This window comes from Haemorhous mexicanus, chromosome 8, assembly GCF_027477595.1.
Source record: "Haemorhous mexicanus isolate bHaeMex1 chromosome 8, bHaeMex1.pri, whole genome shotgun sequence".
Classification (NCBI taxonomy): Eukaryota; Metazoa; Chordata; class Aves; order Passeriformes; family Fringillidae; genus Haemorhous; species Haemorhous mexicanus.
The window spans coordinates 26456880-26476454 of NC_082348.1; the positions used below are offsets into that span (position 1 = coordinate 26456880).

At 43.2% G+C, this 19575-nt stretch overlaps 1 long non-coding RNA gene across 1 annotated transcript; it reads right to left on the reverse strand.

Annotated features, from left to right (window-relative positions):
- Positions 1 to 2175: 2175 nt before the first annotated feature.
- Positions 2176 to 7019, reverse strand: LOC132330279 (uncharacterized). Its single transcript, XR_009487261.1, has 3 exons — positions 6818 to 7019; positions 4333 to 4555; positions 2176 to 3720 (listed from the first exon to the last, which is right to left on the reverse strand). It is a non-coding gene; the product is annotated as an uncharacterized LOC132330279 (long non-coding RNA).
- Between the last annotated feature and the right edge of the window lie 12556 nt (positions 7020 to 19575).

A 19575-nucleotide genomic window follows, 5' to 3' on the forward strand; every position in this document is an offset into this window, starting at 1 on the left:
CATTTATCTGCATTCACAGTATCTGAGACTCTGAATTCTCTTACTGAATCTGATCAGTTCCAAGTAGCCAGGAGATTGGATCAGGCCAACTACCCAGCATCCCAGCATTGAAACTTCCCTAAATGAGAAGGATATGGGGGGAAAAAAAAAAAGTCACTGTTATCTGTCCTGGACTCCAGGGTAGGGCTTCTCATTGGGCTATGGTGTGGCTGCTATTCCTACAGGCTCCCCGAGGTCCTGGCTGCTAACTAGGAGGGGTGAATACCTTCCCAGGGCTGGAATGCCCTGCTCTTAGTTCATGTCCTCTCAGATAAGTGGTGACATATCACCCGCTCAAATTAAAAAGCCTGCCCAGAAATATGACAAAGAAGAATTTTCTGGTTTAAATTCTCTGGAAGTTACTGCTCCTCTACATTTTACATTCAGATCACAGCTGGGGCTTTCAAAAAAACACAACTTGAATGAACAGCTGTGGGTCATTCAGAGGGGGAGGGTCTGGCTTTGTGGCTGCTGCCTGGAGCTGGGGTGGGGAGAGCTGGGGTGCTCTAGCTTGTCCTTGCCAGAGTGCTGCCAAAGAGTTCGCTGACCCAGACCCCTCCAGTGGCTCTGAGGTATGTACCACCTTAGGTCTCTCTGAAATAGAGAAAAATCATATTCCAAGTATTAGATAAATTAGTGATCAGGCTGGAAAGGGATTCTGCCTTCAGTGTGTTCCTTCCTCCCTCTGTGCAGCTCTGTTCAGGTGTAAACATTACTTTCTGGTGGAGTTTTGGCTGGCTTTGTTCTGTATGTGATTCATTCATTCAACCTCCCTTTCATCCCTGCAGATGGCTACTCTCAGATCATGAATGTTCTGCTTTAAGACAGTGGAAAACAAGGCCTTTTGTTTCTCAGCTTTTCCTCTTTGTGAGAAGGGCAGAGGTATCTGTGGGCAGGAAAATATGGAGGACCATCAGTTCACTGGAGATCACCTTCCAATCAGAAAATCAAAGTGCTCAGCTACAGCCCAGCCTTTTACATGGCATGTGGAATTGGAACAAAGCAATATCTGAATTCCTCTCTCATCTTTGTGTAAAATTGGTATCAAGAATTTACCTGCCTTAACGACATTTTGTAGGGACAGCTATGTAAAAATTGCATTATGTTCTCCAGAGCCCATTTTTACATTTCACACTGCTGGTCACTGGCTGAGTCCATGACATGCAAAGCCCTTGTTATGCTTGCTGAAATCATCTGGGCATGCAGATATTCTGCACCAGAGAGAGGGAGGCTCTTGAGTATCAAGACATATAGTCTCATGTACATGAAGTAACTGTGTGTAGCTTAATAGGATCATGTCCCTAGCTCCTTGGGACTGAAAGAATAGGAGTATTTTTTTATTCTTCAGGTAGCATGTTTATAACAGGTCTCTTACCTGGCTACCATTCTATTGCCTTCTATTACTGAAATTAAGCTGCTGAAATCTATAATATAAACATGTACCTACCTCTGCTATACAATGCAATGTCCCAGCTTTCTCAGAGCAATGTACAGTATAATAATGCAGTAAATATAGGTCATCTTCATCAGATTGTTTCAGTTGCTAAAAGCTACAATCCAATATGCAAAAAAGGAAAGAAAATTCCTGGTGTGGGCATCAGATCTGTTCACGTGGTGTGAACACACATGCTTGAACTGTGTACACACACAAAATAGTGGGGGTATGATGAAGAGCTACATAATAGCTGAAGAAATATTTGCAGTATTTTGTATTAAATAATAACGGTAGCTAACTGAATTTTCTGGGATGTCTTTATTATCCCATCTATATAAGAAAAGTTGGAAGAAAATTCTCTGCCTTCTAGAAGAACAGTTCTGTTTCTGGTGGAGTGTTTTACTTTTTACATGTAAAGCCTGACATTGACAAGTGACTTTTTTCTAAGTTATGAGAGGGAGGAAAAACAACCATTTTGAGTGTGAACTTGAATGGACTGATCAGATCTCTGAATTACCACAGGTGCCTCAGCACCAGAACCCATCAAAGACCTCTCCAAGCTGATTTTGAAATCAGCTTTTAAAATTGCTTTGAATTTCACCCTTTCCTTCTTATTTCATGGCTAAACGATAGTGTTCCACTATCAATCAAACAGAAAATACACAGCAAAACTCTCATTTTAATACATTTATTCAGGATTGGTTAAACATGAAAAGCCAATAAGAATGCATTATCTGTTTTCATAATATGACCAGAACCTTGTGGGTTTGTTTAAGTGAAAACTTTTTTATCACATCAGTTCTTTGTTCAGTCTATAGTTTGGAAATTAATCTCTAATGAGTGTCTAATCTGCTGCACTTTTCCTCATGACTTTGTATAAACACTGATTTATTTATTATATTTTGGCTGTGGTAATTTGCTGTGAACTGGAATAACAGCTCTGGAACTGTTCATTAGGGAATAGAAAACACTTGGCATCTTTTGAGTCAGTCAGGCTGTGTCTAAAGTTATTTTCTGCAACACAGGTGGATCAGTACACTGAAGCTCCTTGGTGCCAAAACCCCTCCATCTGACCTGTTGGCACTTTGGGAGCTTTTCTTTGGATGAGGTGGTCTGGTTGCTTGAATCAAATGTTCCCACCAAGGATGTGTTTTAACTCTCCAAAGAACCATGCATTGACTCAGACTCCCAGGTTTCCAGTATGGACTGCAGCTTATCCAGCTGTGCATCCAAACCAGCTCTGGCTTAGCATTCTCCCTGAGCTATTGGGCTGGTGCACACTCTGCAAAGTAAACCAGTTCCTGCTAACTGGGCATGCACAGGGGATTTGCATTTGCTGCTCTGGACCACCATACTAACACAGACACTGGAGTATAAATAAAATGCAAAAACAAGATTTTTCCATTTTTCTGTTACCTAAAAGCTGTGTTGGTTGGTTGGTGTGTTTTGACAGAACATTGCAAGTGTGGGGTTTTTTTTTTTCCTGAGAATAGTTCCTTAGTGACAGGATTTTCCAGTCAGTGTTGAAAATGAAAATTTGTACACTGGCCAGATTCACAACAAACCCCCTTGAGGGCTAGCTTTAAGGAGTCACTGTTTCTAGCTAGATCCAGATACCCAGCCATTCAGATTTTACTTCATCATGCACCCAAGACAGCCCCTTTGGTCATTGCACTGAGCTCTTTTACCTCACTGCAACTCACATTACATACTTCAGTGTAGCTTGATAAGGATCTTGTCTAGCCACAAGTCCCATATAATATATATATTTTTTTGTCTGTGTGTATTTATATTGTTAATAAGAGTTTGGTCAGTTTTGATGATAGTCAGAGATTTTTCCACCACAATAGGATTTGAATCAGACTCCATGCCGTGTTTCATGTGCCCTCCTGATTTACCAGCTTGTTTAGGCCAGGCCTGTTTGGGTTAACCTAATCTCCCTGTCCTGGCTAGAGGCTGGACCACCATCTGTCAGGATGGGTTCAGGATCCTGCTCAAGTTGTGTTGTCTATGATTACATATGGAGTCCTGAACAATGGTCTATTATCTCTTTGTCTTGCCCTTTGAATTTCTGCAATTCTTTGTTGGTGACAATTCTTGCAGAACACCACAGCTTTTTTCACCTGGAAGGAGTCTTCCATGGCAGCACTCTCTTTCCCAGGAAGACTTGTGTACTTGGAGGCAGCCTGAGCACAACAGACAACAGCATTCCTGGGAATTTGTTTCAAGTTTCCAAGGTTTCTTTTCTGAACAAACACAAAAATTGAACATTTCTCCTGAGACTTCTCCCATGCAGGGTCACCAAAATCATCATCTGTTCCCATCAGAGGGAGTTTTCCTTTGTGCCCAAGAAGCATGTAGTGGGAAATAAAAGCTGCAGCCCTTGTTCACACAGCTCTGGCAGAATTCACCCTCCCCAAGCCCTGTGTCTCTCTCATTTGTAGCAGCACCCAATTTTTGCTTCTTCAAACTCAGCTCACATATTTGATTTTATCAGATGTTCTCTTAATTGTGTCATTTTTAGATATACTAGTATAAGTTGAGATTTATTCCTAGAATAATTTGTATCAGGCTGAAGTTTTCAGGGAAAGATCTTTACTTCCCTAGAAAAAGGGGTAAAATCCTGTTAGTGTTTTTGTTTAATAATGAGCCAGATACTTGATAAGCCTAAAAAAAAATGTTTGTGGCTGATACCAGTACACAGACACTACTGAGCAGTTTCTTTTGTTCATGCAAGCAGCTGGCTCAGTATTGCACCTGAAGAGGTAATTATAAAGATAAGTTGGTACACTAATTTGCAACATTCAGGCCTTCCCTGGGAAGGTATTGCCATGACAAAAGAAAATAAAGGAACTCACAGTCAAGAACAGGGGCGCTCTCCACCATTTTTCACTCTCACTGGCAGCTCTAGGTAACCTTTAACCTCTTCCCACCAGCCTCCTCAAAGAAGCTACAAGATGCAGGAGAGTAAAGGAAAAGGGTCTGGTCTCCTCACACAAAATGGCCTGTGCATTTATACTTGGAACAAATGTCTTTTATTCTCATCTCCTTGTGCTCTGTTGCTCTCAGGTACTCCAACAGCTGAAAAGAAAAAGAAAAAATATAAAATTGCCACCTTGCCAAGAGTAATTTTCTTCATAAGGACATTAATGAACACATTTGAAATCAGTTTTATAGATTACTAGTCAGGAGTTTTGTTTGGTTAGTGTATTATCATGGATAGTACAGTGCTTGGCTCTGAATCATTTTATACAGATTAATTCATTTAGTTTTGTAGTGCTGCACAGTGAACTTTGCAACTCTGCTTATGAATACAGAGGCTTATGGATCGGGGCTCGCAGGGAGAGCTACAGCTTAGTGACACCCACATAAAAACAGCCATGACAAGTGTGCTCAGCTTCAGAGGCTGCTGTTGAGATCTCTCCTGTTGGGAAGAGGGACTCTTCTGCCAATCATCTCATTCCTGTGATCAAAGCCAGCCTGGCCTGGGCACGCTCCGAGACCCCGGAGTGCTCGCGCTGGAGCCAGTCGCTCCATCAAGAAGGCGACTGGACCTTAGAAAAGGAAGCTCTATCAGTAACCTGGAATCAAGCCCTATAAAATTTCTCCTTATCTGAAACTCTATTCTTGGGAGAAATATTATCACTAGCTGTGTGTTAATTGGCAGGAAATTGCTTGCCCTGGGCTCCTTGACAGAGGCCTCCCCCTTCCCTCTCCTCTCCTTGGACTCCACTCTCTCTTACCGCACCACACTCAACATTTGACGGCGCTGAAGGGAGAGGTGAATTCTGTGAGCAGTATAAAAACAACTTTCCGCTCCATCGCAAGGAGCCAGATGATGGATACTATTTTCAAAGACTTCTTTGTCCATAAGATGGCGTTTGAATTAGGAACTTGTTTAGCCAGATTCTCTTGTTACAATTTACTGATTCATTGGGTGGAGAATGGGAGGGCAGGATGACAGAGCCAGACAGCTTCAATTAATGATCTTTTTAAAAGATCCTGTTCAAACATAAATGCGTCTTCAAATATATCCAGAATTAGACAGCATGAAGAATTATAAATTTTAACTTATTTGTGCCTTTAAATTGTCTGCTGAAGGCTAATAAGCTGTTTTAACATCACTACTTTTTGAGAGAAGAATAGTGATGTTTTAACAGATTAAATCTGTGGTGTTTTTCTTAGAAACCAGAGATGGAGTAGAAGGGTTTTTTTGAGGAAAAAAGTGTCTCCCATTCTCTCCTGATGTCTCAATCAGACCATAACAACAGTACAGTCTCATTTGGGTTAGTAACATGGAAATTCATTTCTGTTTCAGCACAGAAGCAGAGATGGATCAAATTCAGGTCTTCTCCCTGTTCTGGCAGATATCATTGCTTTGACAGTTTTCTCTGGATCAGAATGGATAAATCTGGAATTGGATCCAAGGAGATACTTAGGATACCTTTGTCCCACCTGCACTGGAGGGACACTTGGGCTCTGACAACACCAGTATTGTGCCTCTTCTTCCCCGTGCTCCTTCAGCCAGACCTGAGCCATTCACACCCTGTCCGTGTGAAATCCTGGGGTCCTTCTCTCAGCTGCTGAGCACCGGCCATTTTCACAGCTCCTACTTCAATTTGTAAAGTTTCTTGGAAATTGCCTGGGGCTCTCATCTTACTGTTGGGGGAAGGGGAAAGGTCTGGACTGGTCTTGTGTGACCTCAGCCATTTAATTTGTCTGTTATTACTTCATGGGTATAGGTTACCAAGACCGCAATTCTCCGTTTTCTTACAAAAACAGGGCAACGGTCTAAGCTTTTCTTTAGTTACTTGGTTGACAAAAGGAAAATTTCGTTCTGTGGTAGAATCATTCTTATTCTCTTCAGGAGTCTCTCCCTCTGAACACAGACACACACATTTTTGTGCATGTGTCATTAGAAATATCATGCATGCAGCAACTCAACTTTTTGCACAATTTAAGTAGCTAGAGGTATTGAACCCAGAAGACTATGCTAGTGATATAAATAATATACACTTTTTGTGAAGTCCATTTTCACATCATAGATTTCTTTAGATAAATTTTTCAACTTTCAAGTTCCCTTCTTCTTTTCCCCCATTTACTCCTCTCAAGGCAGCATTCAGAATAAGTATTTGTGTGTGGGGAATGGAGACTTCTGAATGAACTTTAGACGATTTAATAAAACTAGAACAAATCAATAAGCCACCCAGGCATCTAATGCTGTCAGTATTCCCACTGACTGTTCCACAACATCAAACAGTATGGAAAACATTTTCAAGGTAAGTTCTCAGTATTCTGAAACAGGTCCCTAAAGGCAGAGAGATGGAGGTTTTCTTGGCCTACCTGTTTAAAATGGGTCATGCTCTGCATTCACAATCACCTTGAAGTCAGGCACAGTTCTTCAAAGCAAGAGCTCCAGCGAGGTGTGCACTGCTTGGGCTGCCAGGGTACTGCAGACAAGGTCAGGGAGACCCTCCTTTCCCCAGCCATGCTCAGAAAGCTCCTTTCTTCTTAGCCTTGACTGGCATGGTGATAACAACTCCTCTTGGCTGTTATCAAATTCCCATCTCCATGCAATGTCTTCTCATGAGTCATGCCACCTTTAAACCAAATCCTAACCTCACTTCTCTGGCTTCAGTGAGAAACTCTGGGCCTTGTTATCTGCTTTATTTGTGTTACTGAAGTTTTGCTACCCAAGCAATGGAAATGAAGCTTCTGACAGTAGATGTCCTTTGGCAATGTGAAATGTTTCAGTTCCCAGGGAAAAGATGCTGTACAGGCAAAACCACTTCTCTTGGTACAGCTACCTCATGGTTTTATCTTCACAAAAAGTGCAAAGCCGACGTGTTTCCGCTGGCAAAATTTTCTGGCTGGATGCTGAAGAGATAGAGGGATATTGCACTGGGTAAAGGGCCTCTGGGGCAAGGACAGCTGTTGTGGTGAAACTGGTCATTTCTCTCTGCTCTTCTCTTCTTCATTACCCCATCCTTCCCCCAGGTGAAATTGACTGTACTGATCCATTTAACTGCACTTAGTCTAAGGACATCTGTCAGAACAGTGAGATCACAGTTCATCCGAATCCAGCCTGACCCCAGGCCCTGCCAGCAGCTGGTGGCAGAGCTAACCTGGCTTTCAGAGTGTGGCCCTTGCTGCCCTCTGTGAGAGATGGCCCTACACAGGCCACATGCATTGCCATTCTGATCCACCGGGGCTCTTTTGTTTTGTGGAGGTAAGAAGAGAAGGTTACAGTCAGGGTGAAGATGCTTGTCTTGTTATCCAGACATGATTCAAGTTGTTCACTACCATAGTCTGTTCATAATCAGTTCATTTTCAAGTGTATGAGCTCACAGGGCTCATTCTTGTCTACAAGGTCCCCGGAGTTCCCATATTTGCTGCTCTGGTGCTCAGTCTGGTGCTGGTTGCATCAGCTGAAGTGTGGCTGTGCCAGGACAGTTTGTTTCACTCAGTGCAAGAGAAAATGTCAAATGGTAATGCTCAGCTACTTTGCTACTGCCTTGCTATTATAGGGTCACGAGCACAGATAGAAATTTCTTTCTCAAAGAGGTCTGTCAGCTCCTGCACAAATCCACTTTTGCTGTTAGAAATGAAGGTGTAGCAGTCTCCTCTCTCTAAGGAGTTATTAAATAAAGCTGACTTTGCCAAGTGAGCTGGTGTATTTTCCCTGTGATTGCACAGAAAATAAGAAGTCCTTGCTTATCCTCACAGAGGAGGCTTTGAACCCTTCACTGTACTTTTCAGAAATCATTCTTGGTTCTGGGATTCCTGAACCCAGATGCTGGTGGGCTTGACAGCAGAAGATCTGAGGATGTCAAGGCAAAGACCATGCTCTGTGCTTAGGCACATGAAAAGCAGCATTTTGAGCTGAATGCCCACAATTCAGAGGCACCACAAATCAGCACCTGTGTTTGAAAACTTGTCTTCATTTGTGCTTTTTTCATATGCCAGTTTTAGATGGGTGTGAGAATCGTGGATTTCAGCTAGGTTATCCCAGAATTTTTCTGGTGTAAGTGCAAGGGAACCAGTCCTGCTCTTCCTTGTGCCTCAGTGAATAGAATGAACATCTCCCACTGGAGAGGGACTAGCAATGACTTTAGAAAACAACCAAACAAGGAAATACATTCAGTTGGCTTACTGGTGGAGGGGATTTATAGCATGTTGTGAACTATCCACTTAGTCCCAGAATTTAAGTGAGGGGCAGGGAAGGGGGTTGAGAGAGCAGGAAAACACAGTTCCCTTGTTAAAATGAAAGAATGAGTTTAATATATACAGGCAGAAAGAGGAGGCAAGTCCTTTCCCTGTTAAATATTTACCATCTGAGCTCTGCTCAGACTCCTGATTTCTGTATCTCTAAAGGTGGTGGTACTTGTGACAGTAGGATATGTTCCTTAATGTATTCCTCCCTCTCAACCCACCTTGCATGGGAAACGACTGCAGTAACAAAAAGCAGACTGTTCCCTTCTCATGAATATTAATCAGTAAACTCCCCCTGCTATTTTAAATCGAAGGCTGGTGCTAAAACCCTTTTTTCCCCCACTCAAGCATCCCCCAAGGAAAACCCTTAAAGTCCTGGGAAAGCCATGCACAGAGGCTGCCGTGACTAGAGGCCTTCTAGGCAGTGACATATAAAACTCTGAGGTCAGGGGGCACAGCAAGAGGAGGAATGAGCTTTGTTTCCGCTATGTGTTGCTGAAAGCTAAACCTTTATGGAACTTTTCTAGCTGCATTTTTGGCTATTTAGCTTTGAAAACAAAAGATTTATTTATTTTTTCCTATTCATTGCAGTTTTTGTCCTAAGTTGACAGCAGTGACATAAGAAGGACCCTCTCTGTTCCGAGTTAGGGCTGTGTATGCTCCTTTGGTCATTACTGCTCAGTACAAATATTATATGACCTTTCAGCAAAGGGAAGAAAACAAACAAACAAAAAGATTGAACGTTGCCAATGTAGACACCCATTACCACAATTCATTCTTCTAAATAAGAAAATTAAAACTCTCTTGGCAAGTAAAATACATTGACTGGAGCATGTATAGTACAAGAGGATGCCCAGAAACCCAGCTGTGTGTCTTCACAATCCACTCAGCTTCAGATCAAGCCAGAGGAATATTCCCAAGGACACGGGGTGATACAGCCGGAGGTTGACTTGCCTCCTAGATAACCCTGAGCAGCGCTGAACAATTCTTTGAACTCAAAGCAAGTTGCGATTGTGTTCAGAAATAACACATAGACTTGCCAAAATCCAAGAGTGTATCAGCAACCAGCGTGTATTTTTCCAGTGCCTGTAGTGATAAGCCAGTGCAGAGTTTGTTGTTTTCTCTTTGGGGCAGTGTTAGCACTTGTGGTGTGTTAGAGCATTTCCCATGCCAAAGATGCAATTTGCGTCCTGAAGACTGTGCAGTCAAGAATAATGTTTTAAAATCTTTGTCCTTTATCAAAGGATTTGGACAGACTTCAAAGAATATTATTATCCATATCAAACAGCTGGGAAAACTCAGGCGAGGAGGGGTGACATGGCTTTCCCAAGGTGATCTTATGAACTGGTGTCAGACCAGGAGCAAAATACTGTAGTTCCTGCCTGCTGTGCATGCTGCATCTCATCAGGTTGTGAAGGTCAGTGCTGGGTGCTGTACACTCCAGACCTGATGTACTCGTTGAAGGCTTTGAGTGAGAGATGCTGCACACTGTTAATGAATAGAGAATTGAGGCAGTGGATGGAACACATTCAAGCTGATCACCCAGACAGACCTGTGTTTGATGGCTGCTGGTGGCAATAGCTAATGGCATAAAACCCGTGGTGGGATGGCAGCAAAGCTCACAGGCTCTGGGTGAGCATGGAAAATAACCACCTCAGTCTTTGGCAACAATATCTTAGAACATTGCTAGGCCAGAAGGTGGGAGTGTGGTGGGTTTTACTGCTGGTGGTTTGGTCACTCCATAGGTTAGAGAACACATTTGATCCAAATAAGCCATGCCACCCAACTGTACTGGTGATATGTGTTTCCCTGAGTTATTCTGGAAATGTGATGTCTTATTCATGTAAAGGAAGAGTGGCATGAACCAAAAGTACCTGATCCAGCATAAAGCTTGCTCACACAAAGATAAGTCTTTGAATAATCTAGGCTTGAAGAGTAAATTCATGTTAGATCAGCATCTTAAGTTAGATGGCTGCAGTGGTTTTGGTCCAGAGCCCTAAAACCACATGTACTTCCATATTCTGGGAGTAATTCTGGGATAGGTAAGTGACTGTGTTCAGATCAAGAGATCTTCAGGCAGAACCTGAACTTTGTGCTTGCAAGATCTGGGTGGAGTGAATGGTTGATGTTGGTACACAGAGAAGTGCATTTGCTGCAGCAAGGGCTCAACCAAAACTCCCAGTAGATAACAGGTGGTTTAAGAGGGTTTGTTACCCTGCAGCTCTCCTGCTCAGGACTGTACTGCTGCTCATCACTCCAAGGTGATGGCAGTTCTTCCAGGACACACGAATGAGAAGCAGCTGTAGCTAGTAGCTCCAGGTATAAACCTGTATCACTGATTAGAGGTAGTTTATCATTTCCTGGCTCTATTTAGTGCTCAAAACTGATATTTACTCTTCATTTTCACTCTTCTTTGGAGGTGCAGAGCTACAGCTGACTAATCCCAGTTGGTGTTGAAAAAGATGGCAGTACTGTCAGTTAGTTTTCATGGAGTGCTGTAGATGTGTAGGGTGTGAGAATGCACGTATTTGCTAAGAGACAGGTTGTTTATTTCAACAGAAATATTTGGCTATCAGTGTTTTGAAGACTGTGCTGCATGATGACAAAAAAATCCCACAAACTAAACAACCAAAAAAGAGATCAGAATTACTAAAAGTTAAAAAAAATATTCTATGTATTTGAAAAGAATGCCATAACTGTATATTCAGGCAACTACTTTAACAACATTGTATTAAAGAGATATAAAATCAAGCAGTTAAAGATTAATGGGAGATTCAAGTGCAAAGTGAGAAATGGACTTGACCCTGGCAGAAGCTGTGAGAGATCAGAAGCACATCTCAAGAACTGGTTATTTCATTTCAGCTGAACACTTGTCAGGAATCCTTCTACCTTCAGGCCAAGAGGCCTTATTTATTATACTAAGAAATCCAGATATTCACCACTATATTCACCTGTGATATATTGAGGTTAATGGGGCATTTCCAACAGGCAGGTATGGCAACCTGGAGAACATGCACAGTTGACTCTTGATCTCAAACTCTCAGTTTTTCTGTTACCTGGCCCAGCTGAGCCAGCTTCTCAGCTGAGGCCCTCAGTTTCTCAGTTTTTCAAAAGAAGATAGGAGAGATGAGACATCAGCAGTCAATATTGAAGGTGCAATGCTCTTTTCCCTGACATCATTGAGCCATGACTGTAGATGCTGGAGCCAAGGTTGGCCATGTTTTGGGGAGGACTGTCTCTGGACTACTGCACCCAGAGGCTGTACTAGCACTTGAACTCTTTGAGCAGTTCCCAGCAGTGCATATAGGAGCAGAATCCTTATTTCTACTTTTGCTTTGTTAGTCTCCCCATCTACCCTGTGGGCTTCTGCACTTCAGGAACTTAACAGGGGACACATCTTTCTCTGTGGCATTCTCTCTATGCTTTTCTAGGGGGTTGAATACCTCCCAGTTAGTGATTTCTGGCAGAACAATGTACACCATTGATAGTACAGACTACAGCCAGCTTGCCTTTCAGTTTCCTGTTTGACCTTTTAAACTTCGTTATTTCACAAATATTCAGACTTGAAATTTTACACACTTAAGGCACCTAAAAGCAAATTCTCCACTGGTAAAGTTGTCTAAACAAACTAGCCAAACCTTGAAAGGATATAATTTCCCTTGAAAATACATCCTCACAGATAATTGATAGCATAGCCATCTTTCAGACCAGATGGCTTCTTTTGGATGCTTACACAGAATAAAGTATGAGGAGCAAAGTAGCCTTATACTGTCAGAACAGATCCTGCCATCATTTCTTAGACTAAAATCCACATTCCAGAATGGTATAAGCTAGTAAAAAGAACCCTTGCATTTCACCTGATGATAATTAGCTTCCTTGCAAGAGAAAAGTAATTTCTGTACATTAGTTTGCTCTAATATTTATGATTACATGATATTCAATATGTATTATGCGTACATACCTATTAGGCAAGTAATATAGTGCTGCATAAGACGTAAATATAAAAATATATTTCAATTTATACTTACATTTATCCCATGTTTTTCTTCACAGAGATTTGCAAAGGTAAAATCTATGATGTCTTCCATGAAATGCAGGCACTTCTGGAGTTTATGTTGGTGTCATAATTGCATCTAATAGCTGAGGCTGGGCTAGTCCAGCCTTGCCTTTTGGGACCCAGGTAGTAACAGTAAAAGAGCACTTGCTTTCTGTATTGAGCATAGGAAGAGCCATGGCCTCAACCACTCCTTCCTCCCTTGTGAAAGAGCCGTAAGCTCTTCACAGGCACGGGGAACACCTGTCCTTTACTCCTGAGGTGTTTATCTGCTCTGCCCAGGCAGCCCGGCCCCCTCCTCCTCTGGGAAGGCAGCAGAACAGATGGAACTACCTTGGAAGACAGATCATTGACAGGGTGGGATGGCTGGTTAGGGTAAAGGTGAAGAAAGAAAGCATCCCTTTAAGAGACATGAGGGGCTTCAGGGAGGCAAAGAGGAATCTCACATATTGGCATGAGAATTTTAACAGGGTGGTTTAAAATAAAACCACAGACAAACAAAAAACACTTCCTGAGGTTATCTGTGCAATGTGGAGGGAAAACACCACAAAGTGAGTCAGTAGTAGCCCAGCTGGGAGATACCTCAGAAACTGCTTGTTTCTGCTTCTGGTGTGTTCAACCACAGGACTGTTCTCCTCTGAACTGCTGAAAGTACAGGATCATGAGAGAAAGGAGAGGATTCTTGGGCAGATTCAGAAGGAAAACACATGTCTTCTAAGGAAAAGGCACTTGGGCATCCATCACTGGAAATCATGATGGTTGCAAAATTCTCCTACTTTTTGTCTCCCTTCCATGTGAGCATATGTCAAAAGAGATGGCAAGACTGCTGGGTGAGTTCTGTGGAGGTGATGTGAATGATAAAGTTTTTAAAATCAAAGCAGTATAAGAGGGATTGGTCTACTGTTCTAGCAGGATTGACAAAAATAGTAAATTCAGGGAGCTGTATACCTAAGGATCATACTACATTCCCCTAATTTTTTTGTGAGGGTTTTATATTTTTAATCCTTTTTTAATTTTTATTACTCTTAATGCTTAAAAAATTGCCTCATCAGAACTAAGAAGTTGGACAAGTGACTCATGTACTGCTCATCAGTAGGGGCAGCCAGAGTTATGTGTTCCCTGGAATCATTGTCCTTCCCATTTCCACTTTTTATTCTTAGCTTGTCTAATGTTGTGTCCAATATGGAAGCAGGGACCTTGCCAGGTCATGTGTTTGCAGTGTTTTTGTAAGATCCTAAATTTTTTGCCTTTTGAGACCAGCATTGGTTGAAGGGGTTGCAATCCAGGTGTGCTTGTGGAGCATGAGAAGAGTTTGTGCTTCGATGGGAGTGCTGTGAACAGGAGGGCTCTTGCATGGCATTGTGTTTGTGGAGGGGGTGGGTTCTTCTCAGGAAGCCTGGATATGCTGGTGGTTCCCAGCCATATGCTTCCCCCAAGTACCAGCTGCACTGGCAGAGCTCAGGCTAGGAGAGCACAGGATGTACTTCTGGAAAGATTCACTTGCCCCTTCATGTGCCCTTTTGGGCCTCGGGCTAGCCAGGCTTCAGGAAGGGCAAAGAGGAGAAGGTCAGAAGATGAAAGGGTCTTTAGAGTAAAACCCTATGCTGAGATGCAAGGCAGAATGACTTTGTCACTCAATTACTCTGGACTTTCAAAGCACAGAATGAAGTGTTGGATGTAGCAATGCAGCCCTTGTCAGCACAGTGTGTGGGAGGCAGCCCAGCAGAGGGAAGTGAAGAGGGTTTGTTCAGCAGCTGGCACAGCAGCTGGGCCCTGCCAGCTCCCATCCGACTTGCTTCATCCCTATCAGTGACCAGCTTCTTCTCTGGCTGTGACACTTGGCACTCTGCTAAGCCTGCTCTTCTCAGTGCTCCTTCCCTGGCACAAGGTTCAGCAGCACACATACATACCCTGTGGAAGCAGAGAGCCCAGGATCAGCACAAAGCTTTGTAGGAAAAGGATTTTAAGGCCTGTTTATGTTAAGATATTAAGAAACAAGAGTTAGTGGCATCTAAACAAGGAGTAGTAGTGGTAAAACTGCTTTGAAAAGCAAATTAGCTTTTAATTATATTATAAAATCCCTCTGACTACTCTAACCTTATGGAATGCCTTGGCTTGAAGGCTGATCTATTTCATGCACCCTTCTGACCAAACCAGTGAGCAGTGTTGGGCAAACAACCCTTGTGAACGTGAGACTCAGAGCCTTCTGAGAGGAAATAGCTCCTTCATAAAATTCAAAGGCCTTTTTACCTGTGCAGAATGGATGTAAATAGGTGTGAGGGTCTTCTTCAGGGGCCTGTCTAACCTAGACTGCCTAGTCTGCCTGGCTAAAGCATTAAGTATCATTTGTATCTGTAACTAAGTTATCTGTATAATTTGTGCTTTTCAGTGCTGTATGAACTGCAATGGTGGTCAAGATTTTCCAAAGCCATAGGAATTAAGGTATCTGTACTAGAGCAGGTGCCTAAATCCCTGAGTCTTTGTGAAATGGCAGTCACAAAAGTTCTTATGAGAATCACAGGGAGAATGCTCTGGGGGAGGACCTCAATATTTGTCCTAATTGGAAACAGAGATTTCTCAGGCAGAGCTTGTCTTTGTAGCATTTTGCTAAATCCTACTGTCATTTACCAGTCTCAGGATGACTCTATAGACCACTCCTTATCACAGCCACGTCCAAAAACCTGTTCTGCAAAGTCCAGAGTGGTTGGATTTTACAGAGGTGATTCAGGTGATTTCTTCTACCACATGTATCCTTTCTCCTCAGCCCCACAGCACATCTTGCCTGCATCAAACACTGTATCAGAGCCACTGCTGCTCCTAAAGATTTCTTACAGAAATTGTAAAGATTTTTCCTCTAGGAGTGGAGATCTGGCTACATTCCCAACTCTGCGTGCCACAGGGGAACTGGAGTATGACTGAGCATCTGTTCCTGTGCTTCCACAGTTTGAGCAAAAAAGTGTTGCTTTTACCTCTCTGTGTCCTGGGTGACCTGGTGCACCCATACTGCTCTGCTCCAGCCTCTCAGCCCCAGTCACACTGGATACACATCACTTTGTACCCAGATTCTGCTACCAGGCATCTCTCTTGGCAGGCCAACTAAACAGTGTAGGGCTTGGAAGCTCTGCACCATCTAGACAGCCTGCTTTACTTAGCAAGAGCCAGGACTGCTCCATGACAGGTAACAAAGACAGGATAGCCTAAGGAAAGGATGCTCAAAACTAACCGATTTTGGTTGGTTACTTTGCTGATACCACCCCTCTCATCTTCACTACTGCTGGTGTTACTGTAAGTGCTGTAGCATGACAGAGAGAATTGCACCCACTGCATCTTCTTGAAAGCTGAGCACCAGGTAAGCTGCTGGTAACCCTGAGTCTCAGCAACTCACTTGGGAGTAAGCAGTGTGGAAAGCCAGGTTTTCCTGTTTTGTCTCTTGTTAGGTTTTCCAACGGACCAGTTACCATCAGGACTCTGCTATCAGCCCAACATCCATCAGATGAGAACCTGTGTTATTAGAAGGGAAAAGGAGCATCAGCTGCTCTCAGGAAGGGAAAACTGGTGCCAATTTATGGTTTGCTTTCAAAGGGCCTGACAAACATCTTATTGAAACTGATGGAACAGCTGGCATTAATTATATTGAGTTCAGCTCCAACATGAAATTCTGAGAGCATTTTGCAGCATCTAGCGATGGCTTCCTACATAACTGCTGTGGAAACCCAATCTGCTTTCCTTCCAGCCTCATTCCAGTCCAGGTTGGCTTGTGTTACTTTGTTCACTAAAGCCTTTGTTGGCTAAATTTTTTGGGACAAACATGTAACTGGTGCTTAAATCCCCAGACAAAAGAAAGCACAGATGCCTTTTCTGCTTTGAAATACCGAAGGTCTTTCTCTGCATAGCAAGAATCCATGTCCTGAATGGACTCAAGGGGGGCAGAAAGGGACTTGCTGCCTGTGAGGCTTGGTTAATATGCCTCTGACTGGCTGGCTTTGTGCCTTCTCTTTAGCTCCTTGTGATTGAGAGTAGCCTGCTGGCAGGTAGCCTAAGGGCTATGGCTAGTCGTGAAAGGGTAAGCTGGGCAACAGGAGCAGGACTAAAAGCAGGGAGTAACAGATGAGAAGAGAGGGGAAACCATTCTAACTGATGAGCACTTTACTACTGAGACTATGTCTTGTAATCTTGTAGCTTTCTGTCTTGCTGTATGCAGCAGATTTCTGCAGCACCCACCATCCATCTAATCGATCCTTACCTTCCTGAGAGTTGCTCAGAGGCAAATTTGGGAGCCAGCCTTCCCTTGCTGATTATTTTCTCAGCTCCCCACGGCTGGGCCTCAGGTACTGTGTCTGAAGGCAAAGGGTTTAAGATGCCATGTGTCAGTGGCATTGGCAGGACACCCCATGTTGCTGATGTATTTTCTGGTTTTCAGAGTTCTCAGTTGCTTCATTTGCATGACATACACTGTAGGAAGGCTTTTCTGCTCTTTCTGCCCAGCTGTTTGCTGTTAGACTTTGGGTTCTCAGGAGCTACACATTTTAGGAGCTGAAATTTGTTGCAGTGTTAAAGACAAATGTTATAAATCATATATAGAGCCCTCAAAGGGTTCATGCTCTACTTCAACACAGCAAGTCTCTTTCCAGTTTCTGGAATTTGCTTCAAAAGTGCAATCACATCTGCTAATTCTTTTTATTTCTTTGCATATTTTTGAGTGTGAAGGAAGTCTATGGACTTATTCAAACTGGTTTGTAAAATAGCTACTCATTTTTTCCAGGTGGCTTCTAAACCCATATTTAGAAATTTCTCTTCTGTCTCACCCTGAAGCCATTAAGCACGTGGAGTATGTTCAGCAGCTGTCAAATGTAATGAGATTTGGAAATAATAAGGATAGAAGAAGTCATCCACCAAAATGCAGTAGCTCATGTCAGGGCAACATGGAAAAACATCCAGTGGTCATTCAGTGTTAAGCAAGAAGCCTATCATGGGTTCAGGCTGATTTAAATAAAATTAAAAAATAAAAGCCAGAAAAAGAAAAGATCACTCACTAAAAAGAAGAAAACCAGAGAAAACAGGATCTAGATACCATCCAGCACCCCATATGCACTATGAGGGGAAACAAAATGAGCTGTGCCTGTGCTGGGCTGTCAGAACCAGGGGTGGAGGGAAGCAGTGGGCTAAGCTCTTGGTGATGTTGATTTATCTGATTGATGGAAAATCAGTACAGCCCTTGTAGCAAGTGTGGGAGCTGTTGAGTACATTTGCCTCAGCAGAATCCAAGCAGTCTTGGTCCCTTGGTAGCTCGCAGGAGGCTTCTTCTCCTCTGCCTGGGGCAGAGCACTGCAAAAGGTTTCCATGGCAGGGACTCTGTGTTCTTCTTCCCACTCCCATGTCTGTAGAAAAAGGGCTGTGTGGAGAGGTTAGGAAAGAGTCACTGGAAAGCCTTTGGTCCTCCTTGTCTATTTCTGTCATGCTTTTTAGACTGAGGCAAGGTCCCAGGCATTTAATTTACAAGAAGTACTTCAGGGAGAGTTTTCTGTGCTAATTGCCATGCTGTTTACTGCCAGAGAGATGCAGGGTTTATTACTTCATGCACTTTAAGACTGGAGGGTGACAGGGTTTATGATTTAATCTCTGACAAGTGTCTCTTTCTTTGGGGGTAGGTGAAATGTTACTATCATCTATTCAAAGGTGGAGTGACAGTTTTTTACTAGAACCCAACTAACTGCCTCTCAGAAAAATGCTGATACAATCACACACAAAAACTGGATGAGATGAGACATTTTCCTGCCTGTTCCAGTGGCACACAGTGGAAGCTGCTGATATTTGATGAGCAGTAACAAGGTGCCCTACTGTGACACCCCACCAATGCCAATTGTTTATGCCAAGTCTACTGAGCCACCCACAAGCTGAAGAGGCAGTCATGTTTAGCACAAGGAGATCCAGGGATTTGAATGTGTTACAGTGTTTATTGATGATATTGTTGTTGCTGATGAGAATTTATCTACAGTTTCAGAGAGCAGAAAAACTCACTCCTAAAAACAGAAGAATTGCAAAACAGTTGTTTCTGCATGAGCTGATCCCATCAGGCTCCACACACCCCTGGTGTGCAGAACCAGGATGCTAGCTTAGCCTGGCCTCAGTGTTGCAGCTTACACTCAAATTCCATTTCTCTTCAGTAGCTTTATTGATAACTGCTTTGGGAGACTGCCTTCAAGATGTGTTACCTTAATTCATTGCCTCCCTCAGCCTCTCTCTTTTGTGTGCTCTGAAAGCCTCCCTGTTCTCTGGGGCCCTCCAGCCTTGCCCAGTCACTGTGCTGTCCCTGTACCCCAGCAACCCTCTGCGTGACCAGAGTCACAGTGGGCCCTGGAGGATCAGTTCTGGCTGTTGTGGCACAGCTTCTGGGCACTTCTTGCTTCCTGCACAGATTGTTTGCACAGGGTCACAGCAAAAGGATTGCAGATGGGCCACAAGGATAAGATGTTTCTCTGCTGTTGTATGGGAACTCATTACAAAGCTCCTGTGTTTTTCCATTTGGTAATTTAAGTGCTCAGGTTTCTTGCACTATGCTGAAAAGCCCCTCTGGCATTTGTGAGGTGGTGAACCTAAGGGTCCCAAGCTAAAGCCAGGTTACTGAGACCTCAGTGGTGTGGATTCTTCACAGAAGAGAATCAGAGACTTTTCTAAGTGGATGCAGCTTTCCTGGCTACATTTAAAGTGTTTGTATAGCTCTGCAACAAAAACGAAGAGGTGTTCTTGGGAATGAAAGCACCACATGCCCTGATGCCTGTGATACCTCTCTGTCTTTATGGCAGGACATCATCCTTGTCACCTCTATCCCACACCT